General features: G+C 43.0%; 1 pseudogene; it reads right to left on the bottom strand.

Annotated features, from left to right (window-relative positions):
* Positions 1 to 18528, bottom strand: part of LOC114006279 (MIT domain-containing protein 1-like) — a 32805-nt pseudogene extending 14277 nt beyond the window's left edge.
* Positions 18529 to 19093: the final 565 nt, after the last annotated feature.

Below are 19093 nucleotides of genomic sequence, written 5' to 3'. Positions count from 1 at the left end.
TAACAAAAAAAAAAAAAAAAAAAAAGAAGAAAGAAAGAAAAGAAAAGAAAAAGTCATGCCAGCACATGTGTGTGCTTGCCCAAAATCCCAAGAGGAGAATGGGGCAAAGGGATTGTGAATTGTGGCATAACCACATCTCCTGGGGGTAATTTCTCTCTCTCTCTCTCTCTGTCTCTCTTCAGCAAGAGCAAGTGCCCTTTGGCAAAAAACCTAACAACAAAATACAACAATAGAGTAATAAACCGCTCAGTTGGCCAGATACTCACTGAAATTTATAAGTAACTTCAGAAGGCAATGACTCTGAACAGATCTGTTAAGATAGAGTGCTGGGGGCAGAGAGTGGCACAGTAGTAAAATGTGATGGTCTGCCAGTAAGTCCATGTGGGAAGGTTTCTGGTTCAAGCTCAGGGTATTTTCCCTGAGTATACCAGGCACATGGTTTCCCATGAACTTGGACTTGCTGAAGGCTGAGGGTGGATTGTGATGCCAAGTTAGGGGCCAGCCCTGTAGTCTAGTGGCTAAGGGAACTAGATCCCATGTGGCTTACTGTGGCTCAAATCCTGGCCTTGGTAGCTTGAAAAACATGTCTGGTATGTGTGCATGGGTATTAAAATTTTCAACAGGATGGAGAAATGGAGGAGAAAAGATTGCAGTGTGACCACACCCCATTGGGGGCTGCATTCTCTTTCTCCCCTTTTATCTTTTTGTTTCTCTCTGACAAGTGTGTGCACCCTCTGGCAATTAAAACAGAAAAAATTAAAATAAAAAGACTCTATTGGGAACACCTATCTCTCTCACTCATGAAAGAAATAAATTTAAAAAAAAAAAGAAAGAGTATGACCTGAGAGGTCCAGAGACCCTTTAGAATTCCTATGAGATCAAAACTTGTCATAATGACAACAAGATATTTCTTGACCTTCTTACTTATTCTCAAGTAAGCACTCAATGAAATGAATGGAATGCAGAAGCACATGCGAATCTAGATGTCTTTTACTAAGGAGATCCACATAGGGTTTATTTATTTATTTATTTTTATTGCTAGAGGCCACGTGTGCTTGCCAGAGAAAAAGAGAGGAGAGGGGGAAAGCATCCCCGAGTGGGACATAGTCACACTGTAATTCCTTCTCCATTTCTCCATCCTGTCAGGATTTGGGGCATGCATGCACACACACCCAGTGTGTTCTTCAATGGGGCTGGGACTTGAACCACGCAGTTGGCCATGTGGGATCTAGCTCCCTTAACCACTAGGCCATGGGGGTTGGTCCCAATTTTAGTTTCTAATATAAATTTTGATAGTCCACATAATTAAACTCTTTGGAGTCTTTAGCTTCTGGTTTGAAAACAAACCACAAGTCACCCAGTTACCATGTTGAACTGATGTGTTTATACATTAAAGGTAAGAGGCCAGCTGATGGTGTAGTGGTTAAGGCGGCTGGATCCCACAGGGCTGACTGTATAATTTAAGTCCCAGACCAGGACGCTTGAAATATTGGGTAATCAGAAAAGTAATGACGTATATTTCTATGCAAAAATGCACCATAACTTTTCTGACGACCCAGTGTATGCCAGATGTGTGCGTGTGCATGCCCAAAATCCCGAGGAGAGAGAAACGGAGGCGGGATTGTGGCATGACCATCTCCTATGGGGAGGGCTTTCTCACTTTCCTTCTTTCTCTCTCTTCTGTGAGTACAAGTGCCCTCTGACAAAAATGTAAAAATATAGAAAGATGACTCTACATTTTAAAAATGAACTTTGTTTTGTCAAACTAAGATTTGTTTTTTAGTAGTTTCATTGAGAAGTCCTATTGCCCTTACCTACTCATCATCCATTGTACCTCCTTCTGCTTAAGAGTCCCCAGTTTTCCGGGCCAGCTGGTGGCATGGAGGTTAAAGTAGCTAGATCCCACATGGTCAGTTTAGCAACTGGAGTTCCGGACTTGGTAGCTTGTGAAACACGCTGGGCATGTGTGTGTCGGTGCTCAGAATCCCGAGAGGAGAATGGAGGAGAGGGGACTCCTGCGTGGTTATTCCTCTGGTGCTTTCTCACTTCTCTCTCTTTCTAGTGAGCATACATGTCATAGCTTAAAAAAAAAAAAAAAAAAAAAAAGTTCCCAGTTTACCAATTGGGCATAGCAAAAAAAAAAAAAAAAAGTTCCCAGTTTTCCAATTGGGAGCTACCTTTTCTTTCTTTAAAAAAAAAAAAAAATTATTTATTTATTCAATTCCATTTGTTATTATTATTTTTAAAAATTTGACCAGAGAGAGACAGAGAGAAAGGGAAAGCGAGAAAGCAAGCCACCAGGTCCAGGAATCGAACCACAGCCGGCAATGTGGGAGTCCAGTGCCTTTAACTACCATGCCACCTGCCAGTTCCCGGGAGCTACCTTTTCAATTTTCTCAGACCATGAGGTTTGGAAGGAGGTAAATGCTACCTCTGGACTCCAGCAGAGGCACGTAATCCTGACCTAGCCAATCTGTATTTTCCACATAGCTAAAACAGTAATGTTTGCATGCACATCCCCTCCATTACCCAATCCAACAACAAAATTCAACTCTGAGAATCATCAGAAGTGTTTTGGAAGAGAGTGTAAGCTTGGAGCTGTGAGCAGCTTTATCGCCATCAACAACGGACTGGTCCAATAGCTGAGAAATGAAAAGAGTAATACTGAGTCCCAATGACATCGAATGGCATCATTGAACCCTGGAGTCAACCAGGGCTGAACTTTTCACATACAGAAGTCAAATACATTTTCCTCTTTGGTTGAGCCCAGTTTGAGCTAGGTCTTCTGACATCTGCAACTGTAAGAGTCTCAACTAATATAATTACACATGATAAATAGTGCTAATTCATTAAACTAGCCTTTTACCGTGCCAAGTGCCTATATGAATTTTTCCCTGAGATCTTATTTACCCAAAATTCAGTATAATAGAATACTAACCTACTGCATTGTTTCTGGACTTTTATATATTATAAAATAATCCACAATTTTTTTTTCTTTTTTTGGAGAGGTTTTTGGTATAGGGCGCATGTGCTTGCCAGAAAGACAGAGAGAGACAGAGAGACAGAAAGCAAGAAATTTCCCCCCAGGGTGATGACCATGCTGCAATCCCTTCTCCTCCATTCTTCTCTCAGGATCTTGGTCATGCACGCACCCACGCCAGGCATGAGTGTAAGCCACCAGGTCCGAGACTCAACCCACTACATGTGAGTCCAGCAACATAGCCATTACGCCAGCTGGTCCCTACAATTATTTTTAATTAAAAATATCATTACTTGGGCCAGCAGATGACATAACGGTTATGTCGCTGGACTCCCACATACCCAACCATGGTTTGAGTCCCGGACCCAGCAGAATACTCACATCAGGAGTGTGTGTGCATGCCCAAAATCCTGAGAGGAGACTGAAGGAGAAGGGATTGTGGTGTGGCCATCCCCCCAGGAGGGTGATTTCTCACTTTCTGTCTATCAAGCACATGCTAACTATAACAAAAATCTTAGTCTAAAAAAAAAAAGATATTACTATGATACAATCATTATCACCTAGCTATACGATACTTACCAAGAAACAGACACAATTTTCATTGAAAAATAATCTTCAAACAGAAAAAGACGGCTCACCTCATTCTCTCTTCCTTCCTTCAAATATTTATTTAATTTAAGAAAGATACATTGTTGGGGCCAGCAGGTGGTGTGGTGGTTAAGGCAGCTGGACTCCCACATGACTGACCGTGGTTCGAGTCCTGGACCTGTCAGCTTGCTTTCTCACTTTCCTTCTCTCTCTCTGTCTTTCTCTGGTCAGCTTCAAAAAGATAAGAAAAATAAAAGAATGACAATAAATAAAAATAAAAGAATTATTTTTAAAAAGATACATTGTTAAGCTGTAAGGGACTGCAAACAGAATAAGATATCTTTCATAGTTTTACAAGTAAGCAGGGCAGATAAAACAGATGCAAAGAAGTTCTATACTATTCTCTGAGAATTTGAAAATAATAAGAAATAATATCTAGGGGAGGTAAAACAAATCCCATAAAATTATTAGAGCTGTCAATGTTCTTAGAGATGTAACAATTCTTTCTTTCAACTCATGCGAGAAACTGCAGCTCAGAGAGCCAACGTCATTCTTAGGGCAAATTACTGGCAAAATCCCACTGGAAATCAGACTCCCTAGTCACAGCCTGACATGTTTTCTTACTACCCCTCATCACCTCTGTTAGGAGAAAAGCCACATACCAACATGTCTCTAGAAATATTACTTTTCTTCAGTACAACCTAAGTGGAGAGAGAATCTCAAAGACCACACTAACTCAAGCTTGATTCTCTTTTTATCATTTATAGAGACAGGACAGCTAAAGCTCCGCCTCGAGTTATCAGGGTGTGGCTATAGCTTTGTGCCATGTTTTTTTCTCTGACTGACTTTTTTTTAGTAGAAATGTAAAAGTTTATTGTTAAATTCATATATTATAAAAATGTTCTGTTAAAGGTAAAGGAAAAAAATTGGGTATTCGCTTAAAGTAGAAATGTATAATATAAAATACCCATCATATGTTCGTGTGTGTGCCTGTTATGAAACATATCCACTGTGACATGGTCTTAAATCAAAATCACAATACCCAGGGGCTGGCAGGTGGTGTGGTGGTTCGGGATGCTGGGCTCCCACGTGTTTGGGTCCCAGACTGGCGGCTCTCTTTCTCCTTTCTCACTTTCCCTCTCACTTTCTCTCTGTCCTTCTCTGGTCAAATTGAAAGAAAGAAAAAAAGAAAGAGAGAGAGAGAGAGAGAAAGAAAGAAAGAGAGAGAGAGAGAGAGAGAAAGAAAGAGGGAGAGAAGGAGGGAGGGAGGGAGGGAGGGAGGGAGGAAGGAAAGAAAGAAGGAAGGAAGAAGGAAGGATCAATAAATTATTGTTAAAAAAATCACAATATCATGACCAGCAGTTGGTGTAATGGCTATGTCGCTGGACTCCCATGTAGTCGACTGCGGTTCAAGTCCTGGACCCAGTGGCTTAAACTCACGCTGGACGTATGTGCGCGTGTGCCCAAGATCCCTAGAGAAGATTAGAAGAGAAGGGATTGCGGCAAGGCTATTCCCCCTGGGAGGTGATTTCTTGCTTTCTGTCTCTCTGTCTCTGTCTTTCTGGCGAATACACGCACCCTATAGCAAAACCTCTAAAAAAAAAAAATTACAATGTCCAATGGAAAAATGACTTCATGTTTTTTAAAAATAAGTCCCCTTCCGGTCTTAATCATCCATCCATTGCTGAATCTAATTTCTTGGTCATGTATTGAAGAAGCGTATTCTGCTTCTAAGAGCACTCCATAAGTCTTGACTCTTGAGTGCATGTGCTCACCAGAGAGAGGAAGACAGACAGAAGGAGAGATCAGTCCCCATGGGAGATGGCCACGTCACAATCCCTCCTCCTCCTGGGATTTGGGGCATGCGTGCATTCACATCGAGCGTGATTTTCAAGCCGCCAGATCTGAGACTCAAACTGCGCACCCGGCCATGTGGGCTCCTTTCGCCTTAGCCACCATGTCACCTTCCAGCCCAACTCTTCTTTCTTTCAGGCCACTACTTTGCTGATCTTTCTCACAGCCCTGATGAGTATGTCTAATATAAGGATCTTCTATCCAAATTTCCGTAACTGTCTCATTAAAGTATTGTTGCAAAACTGACTCATAACTGAAACCTGTTACATTTTCTTCTATTTTAAATGCTTGTGATATTTTCCATCTCTGAAACATAAGCTTCTTTTTCTTGATCCAAGTATTTCTTTCTGTTTAGGCTGCTCTAGCCAAGTAGCCAGAAATATTTTTCTCTGAGATTACACTTCCTGATAAATCTTCGGTGCCTCTCAGAACCTGCAGGAGCAGATCAATCCCGTTAGTGACACTAGACCTAATGGCACCATGGCGCCTGAGTTTTGCTTCTTATCAGTCTAACCTTGAGTATGCAATAACCCTGATTTAGGAAAATCCCAAACAGCTTGTTTTCAACAAGTTTTTTTTCTTCTTTATTCTGGACAAACTAATGAAATCTGATGGTGCAAACCAAAAAACGTTGTCTAAATTAAACTTAATCCAGAAGTCTTCACTGACTGATTCCCCAGAGGTCAGTGCCAGCCTGTATGAAGGAACAGAGTACTGCAAATTCTAATTCTATGGTCAGTAAGAGCTTCATATAGGGATAGTAAACAAAACAGAAAATGAAGGATTCCAAACTACGATTGTTCCTAGACACCCTCGTACCAAGAATTTATACACAGGGCTAGTTCTAAGTATGATTAATTGTGGTGAGTCCACATTTTCACAGTGTCACTGAGCTTATAACCCCCTATGAACAATTTGAGATAATGGATTAAAAATTTATCTTCAGGACAAGCAGATGGAGTGGTGGTTATGTCACTGGACTCCCACAAGAACAACTGTAGTTCAAGTCCTGGACTCAGTGGCTTGAAATTCATGCCAGGCATGTGTGCATGCGTGCCCAAGATTTTGGGAGGATAGAGGAGAGAGGATTGCAGCGTGGCCATTGCCTCTGGGGGGTGATTTCTCACATTCCTTCTTTTTGTCTCTGTTTCTCTCCCTCTCTGGCGAGCGCACATACTCTAAGGCAAAAACCTCTTAGAGAAAATTCAGTTCCAAAGGACAAAGTCAAAGGATTCATAACCCTGATTTTAAAACTTACCATCAAGCTACAGCAATCAAAACAGTGTGGTACTTGCATAAATATATACATATAGACCCGTGAAAATCGAGAGCCCAGAAATAAGTCATAGCATATAATCAAATGATTTGTTTTTTTCTTTTTTGGAGAGGTTTTTGCTATAGGGCGCGTGCGCTCTCCAGACAGACAGAGAGAGACAGAGAGATAGTAAGCAAGAAATCACCCCCCAGGGGGGATGGCCACGCCGCAATCCCTTCTACTCCATTCTCCTCTCGGGATCTTGGGCACATATGCACACGCGCCTGGCGTGAGTTTAAGCCACCGGGTCCAGGACTCAAACTGCGGTCGACTACATGGGAGTCCAGCAACATAGCCATTACGCTAACTGCTGGTCCCTGTTTTTTTCTTTTTTAAGACAGAGTTTTGCTATGTCACAATCCTTCTGCCTCAGCTTTCTAGCTGGGACTATAGGCACAGGCAGCCATGCCTATCTCCTTTAAGACAGGGCCTCACTTAGCTTAGCTCATGTTGCAATCTCAGCCTCCCTGGGTTGCTGGCATTACAAGTGCATGCCTGCAACCCCTGTGCATTATTGGAGAGAATGTAAAATGGTGCCACTGCTACGGAAAACAGCACTGAAGCTCCTCAGGAAACTAAATACAGGGGCCAGATGGTGGCACAGTGGTAATGTAACTTGACCCGCATGGGAAGGTCCCTGGTTTGCATCCCCAGACCTTCTTGTATATGCTGGGCACAATTGCCTGTGACCGTGGCTGACTTAGCCTGGGTAGAGATTGTGGTATGAAGACCCTGTGGGGATGCCTGTCTCTCTATCACATTCTTTCTGTGTCTCTCTCCTATGGGAGAAATAATCAAGATTTTTAAAAAAGAATTATTTTATTTAATTTTTATTTATTATTATTATCTTTCAGTATTTCCAGAGAGGGAGAGAGATAGTGAAAAAGCAAGCCTCCAGGTCCAGGACTCGCTCCTGGATCAGCCATGTGGAAGTCTAGAACCCTTAACCACCATGCCACCTGCCGGTCCCCAAGTTTTTTTGTTTTTTTGTTTTTTTTAATGGGATATTTTAATCTTTTTACCATTCCATACACATTTAAAAAAGAAAAGAAAACTAAACATAGAACTACCATATGATCTAGTAAGCTCACTTGTAGGTATACACCTTAAGTAAAAGCAGGGTCTCAAACAGAAATGTGCATATCACGGTTCTTACCAGCATTATTCACAATAGTCGAAAGGTGGAGACAACCCAAATGTCCACGTACAGGAGAACAGATTTTAAAAGTGTGATATCTATATGTTTTTCAGCTTTAAAAAGAAATTAAAATCGGACACATGCTGCAACCTTAAAGACATTGGGACCTGCAGATGGAGTAATGGTTGCATGACTGGGCTCCCACATAGTTGACCATGGTTTGAGTCCTGGACCTGGCAGCTTAAAACTCATGTTGGAAAGGGCCAGAAGGTGGCATGGTGGTTAAAGGTGCTGGACTCGCACATGGTCAACTGTGGTTCAAGTCCTGGACCTGGTGGCTTTTTTTCTCACTTCCCCTCTGTCCCTCTCTGCTCAAATTGAATAACAATAATAATAATATTAAATAAAGTTAAATAAAATAATTCTAAAAAAAAAAACTCACATTGTTCACGGGCCAACAGGTGGCATGGTGGTTAAGGGCGCTAAACTCCCACATGGCAAACTGTGGTTTAAGTCCCAACCTGGAGGCTTGCTTTTTCACTGTCCCACTCTCTCTTTCTCTCTCTCACTTTTACTCTGTCCTCTCTGGTCAAATTAAAATAAATAAATAAAGTTAAATAAAACAATTCTTTTTAAAAAACATCTTGGGACCAGCAGTTGGCGTAAGGGCTATGTCGCTGGACTCCCATGTAGTCGACTGCGGTTCAAGTCCTGGACCCGGTGGCTTAAACTCACACCAGGCACATGTGTATGCATGCCCAGGATCCCAAGAGGAGAAGGAGGAAAAGGGATTGTGGCATGGCCATCACCCAAGGGATGATTTCTTGCTTTCTATCTCTCCATCTTTCTGGCAAGTGCATGTGCCTTATAGCAAAAACCTCTCCAAAAAAACCCCTCACGCTGGGCACATGTGCATGTGTGCCCAAATCCCAAGAGGGGAATGGAGGAGAAGGGACTGCAGCATGGCTATCCCCGGAGGGGGTGATTTCTCGGTTTCTGTCTCTCTCTGTCTCTTCGATGAGTGCACACACCCTATAAAAAAAAATCTCTCTCTTAAAAAAAAAGGAAAAGACATCCTGCTACGTAGAATATGCTACACACACCAGGACAAAAACTGTACGATTCCATTTAAATGAGATACCTAGAGCAGTCAAATTCATAGAGACAGAAAGCAGACAAGAGGGTGCGAGGGAGTTATTATTAAATGTATATGGAGTTTCAGTTTGGGATGATGAAAAAGTTCTGAAGGTGGCTGGTGGCGATAGCTGCACAGTGAGGTAAATAAGCTTTTTTTTGGGGGGGGGGAGAGGTTTTTGCTATGGGGCACGCACGTGCGCCCATCAGAAAGACAGAGAGAGACAGAGAGACAGAAGGCAATAAATCACTGCCCAGGGGGATGGCCACACTGCAATCCCTTCTCCTCCATTGTCCTCTCGGGATCTTGGGCATGCATGCACACACGCCGAGTGAGTTTAAGCCACTGGGTCCAGGACTCGAAAATTTCACACATTTTTTGACTACATGGGAGTCCAGCAACATAGCCATTATGCCAACTGCTGATCCTAAGGTAAATAAACTTAACGCTACTGAACTGTACACTTAGAAATGGTTTAAATGGGACCGGCCCTGCAGCCAATGGCGAGGGAGCTGGATCCCACGAGGCTGATCATGGCTCCAGTGCCTTGAGAAGCATACCAGACATGTTTCTGCATGCTGCAAATCTCAACAGGATGGAGAAACAGAGGAAAAGGGACTGCACTGTGACCACACCCAGGTGAGAGGTGAACACATCAAAGTGCTGGAGGGTGGTGCTCCAAAAGAGGTTTAATCATCTCTTCCACTCGGCTTTTCCTGAGATGTATAATATTGCCAGTTTCATAGTAAACTGGTCATAGTAAATGAAGCATTTCCCTGAATTCTGTGAGCCATTCTAGCAAATTACCAAACCTGAGGAAGAGGTTGTGGGAACCCCTGACTAGTCAGAAGCTGGTTAGTCAGAAGTACAGGTGGGAGGCCAGCAGACGGTATGGTGATCGAGGTTCTGGACTCTCACATAGTTGACCACAGTTCAAGTCATGAACCTGGAGGCTTGAAAATCACACCAGGTGCATGTGCATGCATGCCCAAAATCCCAGAAGGAGAACGGGAAGGGATTACAGCATGGCCATCACCACTGAGGGCTGATTTCCTCTCTCTCTCTCTCTCTCTCTCTTTCTCGCTCACTCTCTGGCAAGTGTACACACCCTATGGCAAAAACTAAAAAAAAAAAAAAAGTTGAGGTGGCCTGGGGCTTGTGACTGGTATCTGAAATAAGGGCAGTTCTGTGGGGCTTAGCCTTTAACTTGTGGAGTCTGACAGTAACTCTAGGTGGTCAGTGACAGGTCTGAATTGTTGGACCTAGCTGGTATCCAAAGAACTGGAAAATTGGTCAGTGTAAGAAAAAATTTCACACATTTGTTACTAATAGTACCATAAATAAAACCAGTTTGGAAGCTGCCAGAACAGCACACACTAGAGGGCTTAAACAAAAAAACAATTATTTGGGGGCCAGTTCTGTGGCCTGGGGTTAAGGCAGCCAGATCCCACATGGCTGACCCTGCAGTTCCGGTTCTGAACCCAGCAGCTTGAGAAACATGCTGGGCACATATGTGTGTGTGTGCCCAAAGTGCTAAAAAAAGAGGGGGAGATTGAAGAGAGGGATTGCAGCATGACCATGCCTCATGGGGGTGTGTTTTCTTCTTTCCCTCTTTCTCTTCCCACCTCTCTCTCTCTGGTGAGTGCATACACCCTCCAGCAGAAAAAAAATTTTTTTTTTCTCAAGAGAGACTAGAGATCTAACATCAAAGTGCTATCAGGGTTAGATTTCTGGGGAGGCCTTTTTTCCTGGTTTGTAGAGCTGCCTTCTTGCTGTGTTCTCTGTGCATTCATATGTACAGAGATCCCTGGTTATCTCTTCCTCTTCTTTCTCTCGCTCTCTCTCTTTTTTTTTTTTTTTTTTGCTATAGGGTGTGTGCACTCACTAAAGAAAGAGAGTGAGAAAGATAGAGAAAAAGTGACAAAGCATATCCCCAAGGGTAATGGCTACACCACAATCCCTTCTCCATGCTCTTCTCAGGATTTTGGGCACACATGCACACATGCCTGATGTATTTATTTATTTATTTTAAGAACTATTTATTTAATTTGTTTATTATTATTATTATTACTATTATTATTATTATGGAGTCAGCGCCTTAACCACCATGCCAGCTGCTGGCCCCTGTCTGGCATGTTTTTCAAGCTGCCGGGTCCAGGACTTGAACCACACAGTTGGCCCTGTGAGATCCAGCTGCCTTAACCCACCACACCACCAGCTGGACCACCTTTCTCTTCTTATAAGGACACCAATCCTATTGGATTCGGGCCTCATCTTCATGAACCCATTTAACCTTAGTTACCCCCCTGAAGGCCCAGTTCACAAATAGTCACACCAGGGATTAGGGCTTCAACCTAAGAATTTGAGAAAGACACAATTCAGTCCTAACAGGTAGTTGATCAGAGAAGACCTCTCTGGACTGGTGACATTTCCAGTGAGGCCAAACAGATCTATTAGAGCTTGTTATGGGAAGAGCCAGAGGAAGGTCCCTATAGAAAAGAAAGGTATGCAGAGGTATAATGTGCATTTATTTATTTAGGGATTATTACTATTTTCCATGTTTTTTAAAAAATTATTTAATTACATTTGTTGTTGTTATTATTATTTTTCAATTGGACCAGAGAGAGACACACGCACAAAGAGAAAGGTAAAGTCAGAAAGCAAGCCACCAGGTGCAGGACTCGAACTTTGGTCAGTCATGTGGAAATCCAGCACCTCAACCACAATGCCACCTGCTGACCCCATTATTTTCCAGTTTTACCAGGGAGAGACAGAGAGAGAGGGGGGGGAAGTCAGAAACTAAGCCACCAGGTCCGGGACTCAAACCACGGTCAGCCATGTGGGAATCCAGCACCTTTAACCACCACATCACCAGCAGGCCCCAGTAATGTGCATTTATTAAACGGTTTGAGAATTAGGAATGATTAATTATTAATAACTATGGATTATAATTAAATTAATATTAAATTATGAATATATAAGTAAATGAAATAATAATTATGCTGAAGAAGAAAATAAAAAACAAATGGCATCGATAAAAGTCATACATGGGAGGGACCAGCAGTTAGCGTAATGGCTATGTCGCTGGACTCCCACGTAGTCGACTGCGGTTTGCGTCCTGGACCCAGTGGCTTAAAACTCACGCCGGGCGCGTGTGTGTGCGTGCCCAAGATCCCGAGAGGAGAATGGAGGAGAAGGGATTGTGGTGTGGCCATCCCCTGCTGGGGGGTGATTTCTCGCTTTCTGTCTCTCTGTCCCTCTCTGTCTGTCTGGCAAGTGCACGCGCCCTATAGTGAAAAACCTCTCAAAAAAAAAAAAAACAAGTCATACATGGGAGCCCACAGGTGGTGTGGTGGTTAAAAGCACTGGACTCCCAAATAGCCAACTGAAGTTTGAGTCCCGTACCTGGTTACATAAAAAAAAAAACCTCATACATGAAGTGCACAGAAGTCATTAGTGGGTAGAACGTGGTGTGGCTATAAAAAAATGAAAGGCACGAAAGTAATATTCATGAGGCATAAATATATATGAGGCACCTAGTCACTAAATATTTATGACAAATTAAATATACATGTGCTAGTTAATGTCCAGTATACACTAAGTATATATGAACATTTGATATTTATCAAGTCTTAATTCAACCACTTATTGTTAATAACTATTCTGGTCCATCTGTCCTCTGCTCAAAACACATAAACCCACAGCCCAAATAGCACTCATAGTTGTTCAGTTGGCTACTTGCAGCTATAGGCTAGGTGTAATGACCCTTCTTGTGTCCTTCTGGCAGAACAAGTGTGCGTCACGGACCCAGGGCACCTTCTATGAGTCCCCTTGCTTGAACCTCAACTCTGATCCATCAGCAGAGAAGGCTGATGCAACAGAGGCAGGGCATACAAACATTGCGTAATCTGGAGACTAAACAGAGTGATCCTTCCAGCTTGCTTGGCCCTTTCTTAGTAGTGTGTTACCTTATTCCGTTTCTTTCTCCTTGCTTTTTGTTGTGTAGTAAGTTGACTTAATAACCTGTGTGTGTGCTTTGAGCAATTTAATTTGGTCTGTAAGCCTTTCTGTTTTTCGATCTTTGGGAGAGTCTGCCTGATAATGTAACTGAAGTTTGTCAGTGCATCAAGATAATTTCCCACACAACAAAAGGCTTTAAAAATAGGACAAGCTGGGGCAGGCAGGTGGCATGGTGGCTGATGTACTAGACTCCCACATGACTGACCATGGTTTGAGTCCTGGGCCTGGTGCTTGCTTTCTCACTTTTTCTTCTTTCTTTCTTTCTTACTTTGTTTCTCTGTCTCTCTCTGGTCAAATTAAAAATAACAATAATGATAAATAAAAATAAATAAATCATTCTTTAAAAAGAACTAGGATGAGCTCTGGGCTAGCTAGATGGTTTAGCCGTGGTGTGCTGCTCACCAATGCTGGGTTTGCGGGCAGGACTGTGGGATCAGTCCCCGGGCCCACTGCAAATGCCAGATGACTCCAGTGGGAGAAGACCTTTGGAAGCTGGGGCTTGTTTTTTTTGGACTTTGCCCCATATACTATTTCCCTTTGCTGATTTTGCTTTGACTTGAACCTTTTAAAATGCTGTGATAAATTACAGCTGTGAATATGACTATAATTTTGAGTCTTTCTAGAAATCATTGAAACTGGAGGTGGTCTTAGGGACCCCGAAATGGAGCAGGAAGAGATAACAATGAAATCAAAAGATAAATTTTTTTAGAATTATTTTGCTTAGCTTTATTTATTTATTTATTTATTTTAATTTGGCCAGAGAAGGAGAGAGAGAGAGAGAGAGAGAGAGAGAGAGAGAGAGAGAAAGCAAGCTGCCAGGTCCAGGACTCCAACCATGGTCAGCCACGTGGGAGTCCAGCATCCTTAACCATCATGCCATCTGTCAGCCCCAGAAGATAATGAAAAAGTTCATTTCAACATTCCAGGTGGGAGAGAGGATGGCCTGGACTAGAATGGTGGCAGTTAATATGAGAGAAACAGGCAAGTCTGGGTCAGCCTGTGGTGTAGTGGCTAAGGCTCGGAACTCCCATGTGGTCAACTATGGTTCCAGTCTTGGACCCAGTGGCTTGAAACTCACACCAGGCACAAGTGTGTGCATGCCCCAAATCTCAAGAAAATGAAAGGGAAGGAAGTGCAGTGTGGCCATCCTCCACCGGGATTGGGGAGGGGGAAAGATTTCTTGCTTTCTGTCTCTGTCTCTCCAGCAAGTGCAAGTACCCTACAGCAAAAATCTCGCATGAAGAAGAAAGAAACAGGCAAATCAAGATTTTCAAATTATTATTTTTTAAAAAATTATTCAACTTTATTTATTTTGATTTGACTGGAGAAAGGGAGAGTGAGAAAGAGAGGGGGAGAGAGAGAGAGAGAGAGAAAGTGAGAAAGCAAGCCACCAGGTCTGGGACTTGAACCATGGTTGGCCACGTGGGAGTCCAGTGCTCTTAACCACCATGCCACCTGCCAACCAATAATAATTTTCAAATTATTATCTTTATTGCAGAAATAAAAAACTTAGGAAATCCTCAGCTGACACAAGAATAGAAAATTTGGTTCCTTCTCCTCAGTTCTTCACCCATTTTCTGTGGTTTAATTTTGAGTCAATTTGCTAAGCATTTATGTCTAGATTGTCCTAAGGGTGAAACCAGTTACATGTACCTTATCTTCCTCATTGCCCATATCCACCAAAACCTGTAGGTTTTTCCCTTCAAATTTTTTAACTTAAAAAAAAAAAACACTTTTAAAGATAAATATTTATTGAAAAGTGAGAAAGCAAGCCACCAGGCCCAGGACTCGAACCACAGTCGGCCAAATGGAAGACTAGCACCCTAACCACTACACCACCTGCCAGCCCCTTCCTTTACATTTTTTTACGTTTATGTATTTCTTTCTTCCATGAGTGAGAGAGACAGCCATCCCAACAGCGTCTCAATGCTGTGATCCACCCCAGTCCCAGCCAGCCCTAGATCATGGCCATGCATGTGCCCAGAGCACTCAGGGAGATCTCCACGTAGACCTGGGACCTTCCGACATGGGTCAGCCTCCCAGGGCATGGTGTGCTGTGCTATGCCACCATCCAGTCCCAAGTTTGCCTCATTCAACAGCTTTCATTGCAATCCTTCTGCCTCTTCTTCATTATCGTTGATCCCACTATTGTATCTTTTATTTTTTTAAAGCATTGTTTATTTAATTTTATTTATTATTATTATTTTTTTAAATGTTTGCTATAGGGCTTGTGTGCTCACCAGAAAGAGACAGAGAAAGAAAGGCGAGAAAGCAAGCTGCCAGGTCCAGGTCGATGTTAATGCATTCATTAACCTCAAACTGTGGTCGGCCACAAGGGAGTCCAGCACGTTAACCACCACACCACCTGCTGACCCCCACTATTCTATCTACTGAGGTCAGTGTTACTGCATTCATTTAGAAAGCCAGTCTTCCTAAAAGCAGGTTTTCACATCCTTTACCATGCTCAACAGGACCTAACCTTCCTTAATTCCCAAGCCGTTCCTATTCCTATCCCATTAAGTTCCTTTACTCCAGTTTCAAGGCTCTCTCATCACTGGGACCCACCTGATCTGAGTTAACTTTTTGTCCTTGTCTTCTCTGACACTTCCTCCCATAGCTTCCAGTAATGCAGTTGGCTGCACCCCATCTTTGTTTTGATTTTTTTCTTTTAGAGAGATTTTTGCTATAAGGCTCATGCACTTGCAGGAGAGACAGAGAGACAGAAAACAAGAAATCACCCCCCAGGAGGGGATGGTCCTGCCACAATCCCTTCTCCTCCATTCTCCTCTCAGGATTTTGGGCACGTACACACACATACCCGGCATGAGTATCGGCATGAGTTTCAAGCCTCCAGGTCTGGGACTTGAACCTCAGTCAGACATGTGGGAGTCCAGCAATGCAACGATTACACCATCTGCTGGTCCCTTTTGATTCTTCTAAATAAAATTAAATTTGGCACTGGCTTCATCGACTTGGTTAAAGTAATAACCAATTTTCAGGTGCTCCTTCCCCTTTGAAACATTACATAACTCCTAGAAATAATGGGATCCAGAAAATTTGAACCAAGAGGCTTAGCTTTTGGTTCATCATTATGGCTTGAAGCTATTCACTGATCTCATCTTCCATCTGAATGTGAGTACCTTTGTTGGTGGCATCTACTATCTCTAGATTATTTACTTTTTTTTTTTAATTGACTAGAGGATATACAAACTTGCCAAAGAGAGGCAGAAAGAGAGGGAGAGAGAGGAAAAGTGAGAAAGCACCCCTCCAATGGGGATGACCACTCCATAATCCCCTCTCTTCCATATTCCTCTTGGGATTCTGGGTGTACACACACATGTGGCCAGTGTGTCCCTCAAGCCACCGGGTCTGGGACTCAAACCATGTAGTCATCCATGCAGGATCCAGCTTCCCTCACCACCATGCCACCAGCTGACCTGTAGGTCATTAGAACTTTCACTGTCAATTCCAAGACTAAATTTCTTAGTGTTAAGAGGCCAGGTGCCCAAAAACATCTTCGGTGGTTTTGCACCTCTAGGTTTAACACTGTATGGGATCAGGACTCACACCTCCCTATCAGTCATGCAGATAAATAACACTCTTAAAGTATCTGCTACAGTTTTACATGAGTAAGATTTTTCTTCTAAGCTAAATGATTTGTTTCATAATTTATGCTTTTGTATGCCTCATTCTGCTGACCATAGAGAGTTCAATAAATATGTGCTGATAAGTTCAAAGAAGAGAATACACAGTTTCTGCCTAAGGAAATTTACAACCAGCCAAGGAAGTACAGCCAAAGAGAGGCACAGAAATGACCACAAATCAAGATAGACTAAGAGGCACCAGCAGATGGCATAATGCTTACGTTGCTGGACTCCCACATAGTAGATCATGGTTTGAGTCTCAGACTGACGACTTAAAACTCATGCCAGGTCCAAGTGCACGTGTGCCCAAGATCCCAAGAGGAGAATGGAGGAGACGGGATTGTGTGTAGCCATGCCCCCAAGAGGTGATTTTTCACTTTCTGTCTCTCTGTCTCTCCAGCAAAGGCACACGCCCTATAGCAAAAATCTCTTCCAAAAAATAGACTAAGAGAACAGAAAATGTAATTTTAACAGGAAAGAAGGGGAGGCAACCCCATAGCTGTGCTTTCGGAGCTGGATCCCATATACCCAACTGTCTTGGCCCTGGTAGCTTAAAAAATGTGCTAGCCAAGTGTGCACACATGCCCAGAGTCCTTAATGGATGGAGAAATAGAGTGAAAAAGATTTCAGAGTGACCACACCACGTTGAGAAGTGCTTTCTCTCTCTCTCTCTCTGGCAAGTACATATACTCTAACAACTGAAAAAAGAAAAAAAGAAAAGAAAGAAAGAAAAAAGGAAGGAAGAAGGGCCAGCCTCATAGCACAGTGGTTAACAGAGTCAGATCCCACATGGCCAACCCTGGTTTTAATTCCAGTCAGATCCCACATGGCCAACCCTGGTTTTAATTCCTGCCCCCCGTGGCTTAAAAACAGGCTGTGTGCGTGTACATGCCCAAAATCCTCATGGGAAGGAGGAACAGGGGGAAATGGGATTGTGGTAAGACCACACTCCATTGGGGGATGTTTTCTTTCTTTTTCTTTCTGGTGAGTGAATACACCCACTGGCAATAAAAAAAATTTTTTTGGGGGGGGAGAGGTTTTTGCTATAGGGCATGTGTGCTCACCAGACAGACAGACAGAGAGAGACAGAGAGATAGAAAGCGAGAAATCACCCCCCAGAGGGGATGGCCACGCCGCAATCCCTTCTTCTCCATTCTCCTCTCGGGATCTTGGGCATGCACACACACGCGCCTGGCGTGAGTTTAAGACACCAGATCCAGGACTTGAACAGCGGTCGACTACATGGGAGTCCAGCGACATAGCCATTACACTAACTGCTGGTCCCAATTAAAAAAAAAAAAATTTAAATATAAAAGGTTGCTGGATCCTATGTGGCTGACTGAATGATTGGCGTACCAAACCCTGCTCTGAAAAACACACTGGTTGGGGCCGGCAGGTGGCATGGTGGTTAAGGGTGCTAGACTCCCACATGGCCAACGGCGGTTCAAGTCCCAGACCTGGTGGCTTGCTTTCTTACTTTCTCTTCCTCCTTCCCTCCCTCCTTCCCTCCCTTCCTCTTTCTCTGGTCAAAATTATAAAAACAAAAACAAAAAAACACCTGATACATGTGCTCTCAAAATCCCAAGAGGAGAAGGGATTGTGACATGGCCATTCCCTCTGAGAGTTGATTTCTAAATTTCTCCTCCACCCTACCCCCACCCCAGGCCCACGCCCACCACCATCTCTGGTGAGTGTGCACACCCTATAGCAAACCGTTGAAAAAAAAAAAAGGAAGAAAGGGTCAGATGGTGGCAGTAGTAAACTGTGATGTTCTGTGAGGCCATACCAATCGGAAGGTTTCTCATTTAAGTCTGGAGGACTTCCTGAGTATGCCTGTCCTCCCGACAGGCACATGGCTGTCCACGATCCAGGCAGGGCTGGATGAAAGCTGAGGGTGGTATCCTACTGGGAGCCTGTTCTCTCTGCTTCTGTCTCTGTGCCTCTTGTTCATGGAATAAATAAACAAACTTTAAAATACATAAATACGTAAAAGGGAAGAAGCACTATAGTGCTCTGAAAGAATGAGACTGTATCTTGCTGAGAGCTTAGAAAAGACACACAAGGATGAACACATTAGATAACGCCCTTGAAGTGTTGAATCTTTTGGTGAGAATTTTGTTTGTTTGTTTTTAAAGGTTTCTTTTTTTTTTTTTTTTTTTTTAACCATAGGGCATGTGTGCTTGCTGGAGAGACAAAGAGAGAGACAGTTAGAGGGAAAGTGAGAAATCAGCTCCCATTGGGGATGACCAAGCTGCAATCCCTTCTCCTCCATTCTACTGGAATTCTGGGCACACATGCACACACAATGTAAATTTCGAGCTGCTGGGTCCGGGACTCAAACTGCAGTCAACCATGTGGGAGTCCCATGTCTTAACTACCACACCATTTTTGTTTTTTATCTTCTAATTTTTTCAAAGAA

The sequence above is a fragment of the Tupaia chinensis genome, unplaced genomic scaffold (assembly GCF_000334495.1).
Source record: "Tupaia chinensis unplaced genomic scaffold, TupChi_1.0 Scaffold146828_1, whole genome shotgun sequence".
NCBI lineage: Eukaryota > Metazoa > Chordata > Mammalia > Scandentia > Tupaiidae > Tupaia > Tupaia belangeri.
Note: the sequence above shows the minus strand (reverse complement) of the source record. Positions and strands in the feature narration are given on the sequence as shown.